General features: G+C 37.8%; 1 pseudogene; it reads left to right on the plus strand.

The window, feature by feature from the left end:
* The first annotated feature begins 542 nt into the window (after positions 1-542).
* LOC109268207 (tubulin alpha-1B chain-like) lies at positions 543-1,899 on the plus strand (annotated as a pseudogene).
* The last annotated feature ends 14,434 nt before the right edge of the window (positions 1,900-16,333 follow it).

Genomic DNA, 16,333 nt, shown 5'->3' on the forward strand with positions numbered 1-16,333 from the left:
AGAAGAATAAAAATAATGAAAAAGTAAACAATGCTTCAGAAAAATGTGGGATACCATCAAGCACAACATTGTACATATGCCAGAAGGAGAAGAGAATGATAAGGAGAAAAGAGAGAGAGAAAAGAATGAAAAAAATGTTGACTATGTAAAAATAAAAAGGAATATAGAGGACTGATATGAATACTTCTATCCTAACATATTAGAAATCCTAGATGAAATGGACAAATTTTTGAAAAGTCACAAACTATTAAAAATTATTCAAGAAGAAATAGAGATTCTAAATAGACTTATAACAGTTAAATACCTTTATTGATATTTTTAAAGACTTCCCACAAAGAAAAGAACAAGCCCAGATGACTTTACTAGTGAATGCTACCAAACATTTAAAAACCAAACTGTAACCTTAACAAGTTTCTCCAAAACCAAAAAATAGATGAAGAGGGAGTGCATTACTTACCTCAACTCTTAGCTTGTCAGGAACAGTCATCAGGACCCAATGTCTGTATGCTCCTATAACCTGTACCTGCTAACCCATAGCCATAATGTGTGAGCACATCTCCATCTCCATTGGCCAGGCTGGTGTCCAGATTGGCAATGCCTGCTGGGAACTCTACTGCCTGGAATACAACATCCAGCCTGATAGCCAGATGCCAAGTGACAAGATCACTAGGGGAGGAGATGACTCCTTCAACACCTTCTTCAGTGAAACAGGTTCTGGCAAGCATGTGCCCAGGGCAATGTTTTTAAATTTGGAACCCATAGTCATTGGTACCTACCGCTAGCTCTTCCACCCTGAGAAGCTCAGCACAGGCAAGGAAGATGCTGCCAATAACTGTGGCCCAGGGCACTATACCATTGGCAAGGAGATCCTTGACTTGGTCTTGGACCGAATTTGAAAACTGGCTGACCAGTGCACAGGTCTTCAGGGTGACTCAATTTTCCACAGCTTTGGAGAAGAAACTGGTTCTGAGTTCACTTCCCTAATGATGGAACGTCTCTCTGTTGATTATGGCAAGAAGTCCAAGCTTGAGTTCTCCATTTACCCAGTCCCCCAGATTTCCAGTTTTTGGTGAACCCCAAGCTCCATCCTCACGACCCACATCACCCTGGAGCACTCTGTGCCTTCATGGTAGACAATGAAGCCATCTATGACATCTGTCGTAAAAGTTTCAATATTGAATCCCCAACCTACACTAATCTTAGCTGCCTTACTAGCCAGGTTGTGTCTTCCATCATTGCTTCCCTCAGATTTGATGGAGCCCTGAATATTCGTCTGACAGAATTCCACATCAACCTGGTATCCTATCCCTGCATCCACTTCCCCCTGGCCACATGTGCTCTCGTCATCTCTGCTGTGAAAACCTACCATGAACATCTTTCTGCAGCAGAGATCACTAATGCATGGTTTTAACCAACCAACCAGATGGTGAAATGTGACCCCCATCATGGTAAATATGTGGCTTTCTGCCTGTTGTACCATGACGATGTGGTTCTCAAAGATGTCAGTGTTGCCATTGCCACCATGAAGACCAAACACAACGTCCAGTTTGTGGACTGGTGCCCCATTGGCTTCAAAGTTGGCATTAATTACCAGCCTCCCACTGGTACCTGGTGGAGACCTAGCCACAGTACAGCAAACTGTGTGCATGCTGAGCAACACCATCGCCATTCCTGCAGCCTATGCTTGCCTGGACCACAAGTTTGACTTGATGTATGTTCAGCATGCTTTTATTCACTGGTATGTGGGTGAGGATGCGGAGGAAGGAGAGTTTTCTGAGGACTGAGAGGGCATGGCCTAAGAAATCCTTTATGAGATTCCATAATCTTGAGAAGGATTATGAGGAGGTTGGTGTGTATTTTGTTTAAGGAGAGAGTGAAGAAGAAGGAGAGAAATACTAATTACCATTCCTTTCAGCCCTGCAACTTATCACACTCAGAAATTCAGCTTCTGCATTAGGTGACAGGCGTCAAAGCTCTCTAGTTAGATTGTCTTCACTTTTAACTGTGATCACATTTTACTTTTCCATGTGTACCTGTAAGATTTTTCCATTATGTCTTAAAGGGTTTAAGAAAGAAAAAAAAAAAAAAAAAACAGATGAAGAGGGTCCATTTTTCAACTCAATCTATGAGTTCAATATTACTCTGATGTCAAAACATCATCCCCCCCCAAAAAAAAAAAAAACTAAAAATTAATGTTTCTTAAGAGTACATATGTGAAAAAAATCCTCAGAGTACTATAAAACTAAATCTAGCAAAAAACTAAAATCTAATATAAAAGAATTATAAACCATGATCCCGCAGGAGTCAACCCAATAATCAAAGGTTGGCTTAATATCCAACTATAAATGAATGTAATACACATTTTAGTAAAGTAATGGCCTTATGAAGAGGTCCTATGATGCCCTGTAGTACAGCGTCCTCAGTTTACCAGAACCTGGGGCTTTAGGGGGTCTCTTCTGAGTGTGTTGCATATGTCCTACTATTGTGGTTGAGGCATGTTTGCCTTCGGTCCAATTGTCTCCAATGGCTCCCTTTGCCTGTTGCAGGTGGGGCTTGATTTCTGTGTTGCTCGTGGGTGAGTCTGGGGCCACCCTGAGCTTGAGTTGAATCAGATCAGACATTTGGCAGGGCTGCAGAAGCACTGAACTGGAGGCACTCTCCTCTTGGCATCCCCTGAGAAACTTTCATTGGTGGGTAAGGCCTGAAGTCAGACCAGTTGTCTGCCGCAGCCCACTGCTGGGTTGTGGTGAGACTGGTGTGTGTGTGGTTATCTTCCCCTCTCCCCAAGGCAGGAATCCCTTTGGTGTGGTGCTGGCCCCAATCAGGGCTGCTTGCACATGATCAGGCTTATGGCATCATGTTGGATTTGCCAAAGGTGTATTAGAAGCCATGTCCACAGGAGATCACAGGGGTAGAGTGTGCAGTGCCAGCAAGTTACTTGCATGTCCCCTGTGCAAGGGAATCTGTAGCCTCCTCAGAAAACTCCTGATAAGGCCTTGTTGGAGCAGACAGATTCACAGAAGCACCAGGGGGCTGGGTGCTGTTAGCAAGTTAGGCAGAGAGTGTTGGCGCTGTGCTGGTTCCCAAAAGTGTCCATGTATCTAGGCTGGGGCGGAGGCTGCGGGGGGAGGGAGGCAGAGGTGGGAAATTGTACCCACCAGCTCTTGTGTTCTTTGAGAAGTCTCTTCTCACACTCTAAGATTAGTAAATAAATCTGCTTCCTGAATATCCTAGGTATTTCTCAAACAGCTGCTTCTATGCTGTATCTCAGCTAGGCTATTTGTTGTGTTGGCTCTTTAAAGGTGGGGACTTAGTTTCCTATAGCCCTTTGGTTCTCCCAGAATTGAGCCTGCTGATTTTTAAAGTTCCAGGTGTTGAGCACCACTGATTATAAAAACTCATGAAGCCAGGCCCCTCTGGCCTTAAAAGACAAATGTTGTGGGGATTCATCTTCCCAGTGTGGGCCCTCCCATGCCTGGGGAGCCCCGTACGGGGGTCCACTTGTCTTCCATCTCCATGTCTCTGGTGACCCTCCCTCCTGTGGATATACCCATGGGTATGTTTGTCTCTTGACCATCTCTGCCTTTCCTACTCTTCAATGTGGTCTCTTCTCTACATTTAACCATGTAAAGTCTGTTCTGCCACTCTTTATGTTGTTTTCTGGTTTATTTACATTGATGTGGGTGTTATCTAATGATATCCATGGGCCTAGGTGAGCCCAGATTCCTCCTACACTGCCATCTTGCCCAGAACTCCTAGTTAGTACTCTTTTTATTAAATATAAATGGAACAGTATGGGAAACTTGTGTATTAGTTTTCTGTTGTAACAAATTACTACCTAAGTAGTGACTTAAACAACACAAATGTATCATCTTAAAGTCTGTAGGTCAGAAGCCCAATGTGGGTCTCACTGGGCTAAAATCACTGTGAACAGGGCTCCATTTCTTTCTGGAGGCTCTAGGGAAGGATCCATTTCCTTGACTATTTGGTTTATTGGAAGAACACAATTCCTTGTATTTGTAGTTCTGAGGCCCCATTTTCTTACTGTCAGCAGAGGTCCATTTCCAGCTCCTAAAGGCCAGCCACATTCCTTGGGTGAATCCCGCATACTGCTCCTTCATAACCAGCAATGGTAAACCAAATGCCTCTCACACTTCAGATCTCCCCTCCTTCTATCATCACACCTCTCTGGTCCACTCCTCTTTTTTCATCTTCCACTGTTAAGGACATGCATGATTAGATTAGTCCCACCCAGATAATCCTGAATAATCTCTCCATCTCAAATTTTTTAACCTTAATCACGTCTGCAACGTTTCTTTTGCCATGTAACACTACATATACACACATTCTGGGGGTTGGGAGATAGAAAAATTTAGGGAACAACTTTCTGACCGTCATAACCTAACTGACATGGATGTGGGAAAAGAAGCACAAGACCATGATCGTCTCTGAGAGAAAAGCTTCAGTGCCTCAAGAGAGAGTATAGTAGGTAAATTCGAAAGAGAGGAGAGTACAGGAAACAGGGTCCTACCTCAGATGGAAAGCAAAGGTAGAGAAGAAAGTTGCCTCAGGGACTTTTAGTAGCACAGTCCTCAGAAAGAAGTGTCCAAGGCTAATTGTGTCTTCCCTGGAAACCTACATTAGAGATGCATGTGCATTCTTATAAAAATAAACCTTGAACTGGAAACCCCTTCACAGAAACAGTAAGCTTTGAGGAAGTTTATGAAGGCACATGTGTTTTAAATTGTCCCATCCCTACCCCTCACTGGAACACCTAGCATAATCTCACTTAATATCACTGTCTTGACAATTGTTTACATAGACCTCTGGAAACGAGGAGTTGAAATTGGAAAATGCCTTACAGTGGACATAAAATAGCACATTGAAATCCCCCCCTAAAGATTACAGTTTACCTAAAATTTGCAGACTGCATTTCTAAACTGTAACTTTGAATAATTGTCAAGTCTCTATAATTATAATAGTAATGTAGTTGTAGGCACATTTCTTCCCACTCAGAAGTGGATGTGAAAGGATTTTTTGTGCACTTGTTTCTCATTTATATAGATTTCAAATTTCACACCAGTACAAGGATGGAATTTCTAGTTTTTTGGTTTTTTTTCAATTTTTTTTAACGTTTATTTATTTTTGAGACAGAGACAAAGCATGAACGGGGGAGGGTCAGAGAGAGGGAGACACAGAATCTGAAACAGGCTCCAGGCTCCAAGCTGTCGGCACAGAGCCCGAAGCGGGGCTCGAACTCATGGACCACGAGATCATGACCTGAGCTAAAGTCGAACGCCTAACTGACTGAGCCACCCAGGCGCCCTGGAATTTCTAGTTTTAACTGGATCATATTCCATTCTTCTAAAATCCTCAAACTCAATTCTGCAGCCAGTTACAAGCAAAATATCTTACCGGTATAAAGATTTTAAGTGCTTACAACTCAAATTTAAGCTTCAGGCCTCTAGTGTTAAATGTCTGTAATTTATGCCAAGTGTCAGAATCATTGTAATGAGAAACAGGGAACAGTGAGACATAGTGCCATTGTTACATGTCATCTGTAGAGTATCAAAAATATCTTCAATGTCAGTGTTAATGCTATAATTGTAGGGGCCATTGGTGACATGTTAGAGTCAATACTTTAATCTGAAGAGGCCATCATTATTAATCGGTTGTACTCACTGGCTGAGAAATGGCTCCATTTTTGTAGCTTATAAAATCAAAGTGGTTTTGTGGTCTTTGTGTAAGTTCTAAGCCTTTCTTTTCAAAGCTATTGACTAAGCCTTATTTTCATGATGAGTTCAGCATGAAAGCAGAAGCAAGAGTAATTTCATACTCTTAATGACTTTTTTCTTTAATACTTAAGCAGGAATTATTGCTTTTTAAAGGACCCTTTGGTTTTATATTAAAATTTGTTAAGCTCAAACATTAGTACTTCATTAAACTGTTTTTGAGTTTTCTAATATAATAAGGTCTAATGGCTTAATTTAATTAAGCAAACATAACATTTAGCAGGCATGCTGTATTTTCTCCAAACTACCGATTTTCAATCTTTAAATTCTTGAGGGATAAGAGTGTTCTGCATTCAGATCTTTTACCACATAAGATCTTGCACCATGTAATTAAAACATTTGCATTTGTTTCCAGATAAACTACCTGATTTAGGCCTACCTTTTTCCCATGATAATAGAGATGTAAATTGAAAGAAAGCATTCAAGAACTAGTGAAAATCTGAAATAGCCCCTATGGAGATTTGAAAAGGGGATCAATTAGGAATAAATAAAAGGATTTGCGATTAGAGAACAGGTTGCAAAAGTTACAACTCCTACAATTGTAGCAGAGCCAATAGGTAAGACTGTGGGATTTATTTTCCCCCTCAAAGCAGTGCTCAATATTACAATAACATGATAAAAACAAGGGGATAGATGCAAGGCGTATATGAATAAACAGTACTTGATGATCTGTTGGAGTAAGAACCAGGGCTCTCTAAGATGACTCCACGGTTTCGAGCCTGGGAAATTGTGGATAGTAATGCTTTCTTCACATAGAAATCACAAAACACAATGAAACTGTGGTAAGATGGAGAAGAGAGTTCGCTTTCAGTCTCTTGAGGTCATGTTACTTGAGAGACTTCCAGGTGGAGAGACTATGAAATGCAGGCATTCAAAATCAAAATAAAATGAAATTTATTCAGTTTTGTTTTCTAGTTGTCGAGTAAACTGGGCCTTGGCAAAGAACCTTTGTTTCTTTAGGAATCATATGTTTCATCCTAGATGAGGAAAAATAAAAGAAAATTATCTTATAGTTCAGTTATGACACATTCTCAAGGGAATGGTGTTGACAGTTCTGTAATCACACGGTCTGAAGCAATTTCCAGAAGATTATTAAATATACAGGGTTTGATGGAGGATCTAGACTGTTTCCTGTCTAACTCCCAAAAATATACGATATATGGAACTCACTCAACTGTGTTCAACTGTGGAGACTGTTAACAGCTACTTAACGTATTTTTATTTTGCTAATGGGGAGGAAAAACATACATGAAGAAGAGGTATGTCTTCCTATTGGCCAACTCAATTATTCCTCGTTTTTTAAACATTTGTCCTATTGTTTTTTAAACATTTGAATAGGTTGTCACCTGTGGAATCAGGTGGAGAAAAGGTTTATAATACTAATAGAGATTATACTAATATTTTTTGCAATGCTAGTATACCAAATACATTCAAATTCTGTATATTTTAGGCTTTAAGGGTGATAATTTTACCTGAAAATATCAGACGAAAGCAAAAACTATCTATAAAACCATTCTTTCTGAGAAAGATATAAAGTAAGAAGTTTATCTGCAGTTCCTTTCCCAGAAGTGACCACAAATAACAATTCTTGTTATTGTTTCACTTCTTGGAAACAAACTCAGTAGGGTGAAGGAAAGTGATCCTCTGCAGAATAATGGAAGTACTGTGTAAGAAGTAACAAGCAAATGTAGGAAGAGTGAATATGAAAGACTACCAACTGTTTAAAGCAACAATGTTAACAAAGCACTGTGGTGTGGATAATATATCTGACGGTAAAATATGTAACAAAAAGGGAAATCTGCTAGAGGAGTGAAATAGAGTTAAAAAAAATGTTTTACATTATACTGGACTTAGTCTAATTTAAGGTACATGGTAATAAGTTATGGATGCCTTTTGTAATTTCTGAAGGAACCAGGAAAAGAATGATAATTAAAGCCATAACAAGTCAAGGGCACCTGGATGGCTCAGTCAATTGAGCCTCTGACTCTTGGTTTTAGCTCATGTCATGATCCCAGTGTCATAATTAAGATTAGCCCTCTCTCACTCTCTGCCCCTCCCTGACGTGTGTGTGTGAGTGTGTGTGTGTGTGTGTGTGTGTGTGTGTGTGTTTTCTTTCTAAAAACAACAACAAAAAAAGCCATAACAAATCAGATAACAAGAGATACACCAAAATAAGTAAAAATATGCAATTAATCAATACAAAAATCAAGAAAAGGTAAATAAAAGGGCAAATAAAAGATACTGTAAATGGGAAAAAAATGAGCAAGATTTTATACTCCAGCCCATATATATACACATATATACACACATAGACATATATGTGTCTATGTAAACATGCTATGCAAGCAAAAACGAAGCTAGTTTGACTATCCTAATATACTATAGATTATCATATTTTTAATTTATATTAACATGTAATATTACTATAGCACAAATAGACTTAAGGATAAAAGTAACAGAGATAAATAGGGATATTTCATAATGATAGTTAACTTAGTAGGAATATATAACATTAATAAATTTATATAAGCTTAATAATATAGCTTTAAAATCATAAACCAAAAGTGACACACCTAAAATAAGAAATCAGTAAATCCACAACATAAGTGGGAGATTTTTAAACATTTCTCTTAGTAAGTTATAGAAAAAGGAGACAGTTACAGCACATTTAAACATCATAATTAACCAATCTGACCTGATTGAGAGTATATCCAACAAATGGCAGAAGTGTACATAAAACATTTATCAAAAACATTTATCAAAAATATTTATTAAAAACATAAAACATTTATCAAAATATCCTGGACTATTAATCATATCTCAACACATTCCAGAGGTTGAAAATAGGACAGTGTATGTTCTGTGAATACTGTGGTATTAAATCAGGGCTCAATAAGGAAAAAATAACTAGAAAATATCCACATTTGTGTAAATGAATCAGAACACTTCGTTTTTTTTATACACGATACATCTTTTAATATAGTCATATATGTATATATTATATATGTAATTTAAACAATTGTTTAATGTTTATTTATTTATTTTTATTTTTTAATATGAAATTTATTGTCACATTGGTTTCCATACAACACCCAGTGCTCATCCCAAAAGGTGCCCTCCTCAATACCCATCACCTACCCTCCCCTCCCTCCCACCCCCCATCAATCCTCAGTTTGTTCTCAGTTTTTAAGTCTCTTATGCTTTGGCTCTCTCCCTCTCTAACCTCTTTTTTTTTTTTTTTTCTTCCCCTCCCCCATGGACTTCTGTTAAGTTTCTCAGGATCCACATAAGAGTGAAAACATATGGTATCTGTCTTTCTCTGTATGACTTATTTCACTTAACATAACACTCTCCAGTTCCATCCACATTGCTACAAAGGGCCGTATTTCATTCTTTCTCATGGCCATGTAGTATTCCACTGTCTATATAAACCACAATTTCTTTATCCATTAGTCAGCTGACAGACATTTAGGCTCTTTCCATAATTTGGCTATTGTTGAGAGTGCTACTATAAACATTGGGTACAAGTGCCCCTGTGCATCAGCACTCCTATATCCCTTGGGTAAATTCCTAGCAGTGCTATTGGTGGGTCATAGGGTAGGTCTATTTTTAATTTTTTGAGGAACCTCCACACTGTTTTCCAGAGCAGCTGCACCAGTTTGCGTTCCCACCAACAGTGCAAGAGGGTTCCCGTTTCTCCACATCCTCTAGCATCTATAGTCTCCTGATTTGTTCATTTTAGCCATTCTGACTGGCATGAGGTGGTATCTCAGTGTGGTTTTGATTTGTATTTCCCTGATGAGGAGCAACATTGAGCATCTTTTCATGTGCCTTTTGGCCATCTGGATGTCTTCTTTAGAGAAGTGTCTATTCATGTTTTCTGCCCATTTCTTCACTGAATTATTGTTTTTTCGGGTATGGAGTTTGGTGAACTCTTTATAGATTTTGGATACTAGCCCTTTGTCCGATGTGTCATTTGCAAATATCTTTTCCCATTCCGTTGGTTGCCTTTTAGTTTTGTTGGTTGTTTCCTTGCTGTGCAGAAGCTTTTTACCTTCATGAGGTCCCAATAGTTCATTTTTGCTTTTAATTCCCTTGCCCTTAGGGATGTGTCAAGTAAGAAATTGCTGCGGCTGAGGACAGAGAAGTTTTTTCCCTGCTTTCTCCTCTAGGGTTTTGATGGTTTCCTGTCTCACATTCAGGTCCTTTATCTATTTTGAGTTTATCTTTGTAAATGGTGTAAGAAAGTGGTCTAGTTGTATTCTTCTGCATGTTGCTGTCCAGTTCTCCCAGCACCATTTGTTAAAGAGACTGTCTTCTTTCCATTGGATATTCTTTCCTGCTTTGTCAATGATTAGTTGGCCATACTTTTGTGGGTCTAGTTCTGAGGTTTCTATTTTATTCCATTGGTCTATGTGTCTGTTTTTGTGCCAACACCATGCTGTCTTGATGATCACAGCTTTGTAGTAGAGGCTAAAGTCTGGGATTGTGATGCCTCCTGCTTTGGTCTTCTTCTTCAAAATTACTTTGGCTATCAGGGCCTTTTGTGGTTCCATACAAATTTTAGGATTGCTTGTTCTAGCTTCGAGAAGAATGCTGGTGCAATTTTGATTTGGATTGCGTTGAATGTATAGATAGCTTTGGGTAGTATTGACATTTTGACAATATTTATTCTTCCAATCCATGAGCACGGAATGTTTTTCCATTTCTTTATATCTTCTTCAATTTCCTTCATAAGCTTTCTATAGTTTTCAGCATACAGATCTTTTACATCTTTGGTTAGATTTATTCCTAGGTATCTTCTGCTTCTTGGTGCAATTGTGAATGGGATCAGTTTCTTTATTTGTCTTTCTGTTGCTTCATTGTTAGTGTATAAGAATGCAACTGATATCTGTACATTGATTTTGTATCCTGCGACTTTCTGAACTCATGTATCAGTTCTAGCAGACTTTTGGTGGAGTCTATCGGATTTTCCATGTATAATATCATGTCATCTGCAAAAAGTGAAAGCTTGACTTCGTCTTTGCCAATTTTGATGCCTTTGATTTCTTTTTGTTGTCTGATTGCTGATGCTAGAACTTCCAACACTACGTTAAACAACAGTGGTGAGAGTGGGCATCCCTGTCGTGTTCCTGATCTCAGGGAAAAAGCTCTCAGTTTTTCCCCATTGAGGATGATGTTAGCTGTGGGCTTTTCATAAATGGCTTTTATGATCTTTAAGTATGTTCCTTCTATCCCGACTTTCTCAAGGGTTTTTATTAAGAAGTGTTGCTGAATTTTGTCAAATGCCTTTTCTGCATCGATTGACAGGATCATATGGTTCTTTTCTTTTGTTTTATTAATGTGATGTATCACATTGATTGATTTGCGAATGTTGAACCAGCCCTGCATCCCAGGAATGAATCCCACTTGATCATGGTGAATAATTCTTTTTATATGCAGTTGAATTTGATTTGCTAGTATCTTATTGAGAATTTTTGCATCCATATTCATCAGAGATATTGGCCTGTAGTTCTCTTTTTTTACTGGGTCTCTGTCTGGTTTAGGAATCAAAGTAATACTGGCTTCATAGAATGAGTCTGGAAATTTTCCTTCCCTTTCTATTTCTTGGAATGGCTTGAGAAGGATAGGTATTATCTCTGCTTTAAACGCCTGGTAGAAGTCCCCTGGGAAACGATCTGGTCCTGGACTCTTATTTGTTGGGAGATTTTTGATGACTGATTCAATTTCTTTGCGGTTATGGGTCTGTTCAAGCTTTCTATTTCCTCCTGATTGAGTTTTGGAAGCGTGTGGGTGTTTAGGAATTTGTCCATTTCTTCCAGGTTGTCCAGTTTGTTTGCATATAATTTTTCATAGTATTCCCTGATAATTGCTTGTATCTCTGAGGGATTGGTTGTAATAATTCCATTTTCATTCATGATTTTATCTATTTGGGTCGTCTCCCTTTTCTTTTTGAGAAGTCTGGCTGGAGGTTTGTCAATTTTGTTTATTTTTTCAAAAAACCAACTCTTGGTTTCGTTGATCTGCTCTACAGTTTTTTTAGATTCTGTATTGTTTATTTCTGCTCTGATCTTTATTATTTCTCTTCTTCTGCTGGGTTTAGGCTGTCTTTGCTGTTCTGCTTCTAATTCCTTTAGGTGTGCTGTTAGATTTTGTATTTGGGATTTTTCTTGTTTCTTGAGATAGGCCTGGATTGCAATGTATTTTCCTCTCAGGACTGCCTTCGCTGCATCCCAGAGCGTTTGGATTGTTGTATTTTCATTTTCGTTTGTTTCCATATATGTTTTAATTTCTTCTCTAATTGCCTGGTTGACCCACTCATTCGTTAGTAGGGTGTTCTTTAACCTCCATGCTTTTGGAGGTTTTCCAGACTTTTTCTTGTGGTTGATTTCAAGCTTCATAGCACTGTGGTCTGAAAGTATGCATGGTATGAATCAGAACACTTCTAACTAACCTAAGCTTGAAATGAAAAGTCAATCATGAGGGCATGAGAAAATACTTCGAATTCAATGGTAATGAAAATATAGCTTATCAAACTGTTCAGTACACAGCCAAAGCAATAAAAAAATGGGAAACTCCCGTTGATAGAAACTACCATTCTATAGTACTGGGATGCACTAGTACAAGATGCACTTCAAGATAAGAATGTGACAGATGACGTGCCTTCAGGCACCATTTAAAATTTTTATTTATTTATGTATTTATTTATTTATTTATTTTTATAGAGAAAGAACCAGAGAGAGAAAGAAAGTCCATGCCCATGGGGTGTGGGGTAAAGAGGGAGAAGAGTGAGAATCCCAAGCAGGCTCTGTGGTCAGTGCAGAGCCCAACACAGGGCTCGATTCCATGACCCTGAGATAATAACCTGAGCCGAAATCAAGAGTCAGATGTTTAACCGACTGAGCCACCCAGGTGCCACCAGACACCTTTTGGTGCCAGCTTGGAGGCAAGCATCTTGAGGAAATATTCCTCAGATCCCCTTTAGAGGAAAAATTAATATCATTTCCCCTTTGTTTCATGGTGAAGACCGTTTTCTGGCATTTGGCTGAGTCTTCTACCTTACCTTCCCATAGGTTATTAACTTTGTCACAAGAAATTGAATTATAAAATTTAGAACCTTGCCTAATACGTATTTTGCAACATAAAATCAAATCACCTATATCAACAGAATAAAAGTCAATACTAAATTTCAGATGCCTACAGTTTGAAGACTGAAATTGATATGATTTCAAACAGAGACAATAATATGTAAAGCTGACCTCCAATCATAGTGCTTAGACGGCTCTCTGAAGATTTCCAATCCCCTCTCTGGACAGATGCTGGGTGCTCTGGAGAATTAATCAGCCAAGAACCAAATGTATTGGTCATTTGAGCCAAGCTGCCTCATAGATTGCTGGCATTTGAACAAAAGAGGTAGCTGGCAAGATTAACAAAATTACTCTGTTCCATTTTTATAAATTTAGCCAGAAAGGCTCACTGGCTTTTAAAGAAGTAAGAAGATTAAGATATTTCAAGACACACAGAAATCAACTGAGAAACGTGGAAAAAAATTCTCTATGTTCAACCAGGAATAAAAAACATCACAATTAGTACAAGCATGCTAAATTATCCTTAATCATTAAAATTAACTTATATGATACATTCTTTCCATTTTGTGTCTTTCAAATTACTTTAACTTTAATTAGCACCAGTATTATGTTTCTCTTAATCACTTTCATGAAAATGAGAGTTATCTCTAAAAGTCTGTTACGTTGGGTTCTCTTAAATCCCCAATCATATTTCATGCGTTAGGCAAATATTAACTTGATTGATAAACATCAGATAATCCTTGTTTTCCTCTGCATTTTAGAGGATTTCAGAGAGTTTCCAGATACTGGTGTTATTTTCTTCTTAATATGAGTTTATATTTCAATAATTTGGAAACTAATGTGTGTATTGGGTTTGTTGTCCCCAAATATTCATGCTATATAAATTGCATATCTTAGGTGTGGCAATATTTTCTGGATAGCAAATGCCAGGTTATCTCCTCACATACAAAAGAAATATCATGCTTAAACTAGTGTTTTTCTGAAGCTGGTTCTGAATCCACTTGCACTTGGTACAAATACTGGCACTTAGATTCTACCCCAGGCCTCCTGAACAAAAAGCAGGTGGAGAAGCAGGAACCCGTATTTTTAATAAGCTCCACAGGTGAATTTTCATGTACACTCGAGTGTGTAAGAATACTGGGGACAGAAATAAAGAACACAACATTTTAATTTTTTATAAATTATTTCCTTTTTAAAAAATAGAGTGAACTGACAAATTCAGTGTCTAGAGGGGGAATTTTTTTTAAATGGAATCTATTTATAAAAAATTTGGAACACCATCTAAGCTCTCTCATAGAACCAGAATGGGTTTAATTAATAATATTCTGATAAACAGTGTAGGTTGCTCAGAATTTGGGGAGAGAGAGAAAAATAAGAGAGTAAATGGACAGAATTGCAGAATGATTAGTATTCTTGTCATTTCAAGAAAAAAAAAATAGCTTCTAGGCCATTATGAGAATTAAAAATTAAAGCTGTTCTGCGCATACACCATTCCTGGTTACTCTGGAAATAGGACCTTCACCTTATTAAAATAACCTAATAATAAAACCGCGTGCAAAGATAGTAAATGAAATTGAGAGGAGGAACCTCACTTATTCTAGGTAGGCTGTTTGAAAAACAGTGATGAGGCCAGGCCAAAATGAGGGCTTGTGAGGAAGAGTAGGAGTGATGTACAAAACAGTTAACTTGAGTCTGCATACCTAAGAAAGAGAGAGACTTTCATTCCATGTATTACTCAGTTGTTATTTAACGATGATCTAGTAGGTTTTGGCATTAAGTAATCCATTATGTCCCAATATATTCATGCTCTCTTTCTTGGTTAATTCACTGGCCTCTCAACTTGAGAGAGCTAAGATCAGAGACAACAGACTCAGAAAAGATGAGCCCAGGCACCTTGTTGCTTTAAATGGTTCTTCTCCCTACTCTTAGGACCCAGGAGTAAGGAGCTGTCCAAAATATAAACACTAGTCCTTTCATTCAGGTGGATAGCCTTTATTACCATATTTTATTTTCTGCACAGATTTTAAAAATCAAAATAATACATGTACATTTTAAAAGTCTATAGCAAAAAACAATTGACACTTTCCTCACTTCTTCCTATTTCCAAGTCCCTCTCCTCTAAATTTTGTAGCTACTTTTTCTGTAGTTATAAATAAGAGGGTTATTCTCCAACTTTTTGAATTACCAATTTAAGACATTAAAAATTCCCTTGTATTATGTAAGAAGAGGCTTTAGACTTTCCCTTATTTGTTCTTTTAAATGCCAGCCTCTCTTCCTCTTCTGCTATGCCTTGGGTGTCCTTGTGTATAGAGCCTCTAGTTCAATTCCGTCACCAAATAAACGTTTATTCTCTTTCAGGGAGTGAGAGAGACAGCTGTATGGCTGTAAAAGATTGGGAAGGAGCCCTGAGATTCTTACAAAGACTTGTAGTTTATGTTTTCCGTTTTTTACCTTTACCATACCTGGTCCTCTAGTGCAAGAACCCTTCCACTGAGAACTCTCTTGCTTGCCTTTGGCATTCCTTTCCATCACTTATCTACTTTCCAACTTCTAAAACCATGTTGGCATCTCCTGTCTGACTTTTTTATTTTATTTTTTTGTTTAAACCATATTTATTTATTTTTTTACTCCCACTTGGCTAGGTTTCAGAAAGAAGCAAAGATAAATGCATATGTACAGTGCCCTATGTTTAACCCCAAATCTCCTGAATGGATCATATAAACCCTTTCTTGCTTCCCTGGATCACTTCTGTATAAACAAAGTCATCAGCCTTTGTTTTGTGCTGGTTTAGTTTAATTTTGTGGACAATATTCTTACCACTTTAATTCTGAGAATACAATGAGAGTACAGTAAAATAGGCACTCTCCTCCATTGGTCATGATCACTCGTACAACCTTTTGGAAAACAATTTAGTGGTATATATTTAAAAGCCTTTACAATTTTAAAGCTCTTGGGCCCAGTAAAATTCAATCTATTCTAAGGAAACAATCTTAAATGCAGGAATAAGAAAATTATACAAGAAGATACTTATGGTGCACTCATTATAAGAGAATAAAACAGATAATAATCTATTAGTAAGAAAACGGCTAAGGAAAGGTATAAATACCTAAGAGAATGGTATACAGATATTTAAGCAATAAAGATGGAAATGGGGCTGACGGCCCACTCAAAAAAGTTGTAGGCTCAGAGAGAAAGGACTTTTTAGAGATAGAACAAAACCTGGTAAAAATGCTCACTGAGGATATATTTATACATTGTTAGTATGTTGGAGTTGAAAAATCAGCTATCAGTGGTCAGTAAGTCTTGGACAACACTTATTAAGCATTTAAAATACCTTCTAATTCTAAGAATTGATTGTTAGAAAATTATAAGCTGTGATTTACAAAACAGAATCCAAATATTTGAAGAAACACAAGTCAGTTTCGTTCAAAAGGACTTAGAGTATATTGAAAT

The sequence above is a fragment of the Panthera pardus genome, unplaced genomic scaffold (assembly GCF_024362965.1).
Source record: "Panthera pardus isolate Hobbes unplaced genomic scaffold, ASM2436296v1 HiC_scaffold_24, whole genome shotgun sequence".
Classification (NCBI taxonomy): Eukaryota; Metazoa; Chordata; class Mammalia; order Carnivora; family Felidae; genus Panthera; species Panthera pardus.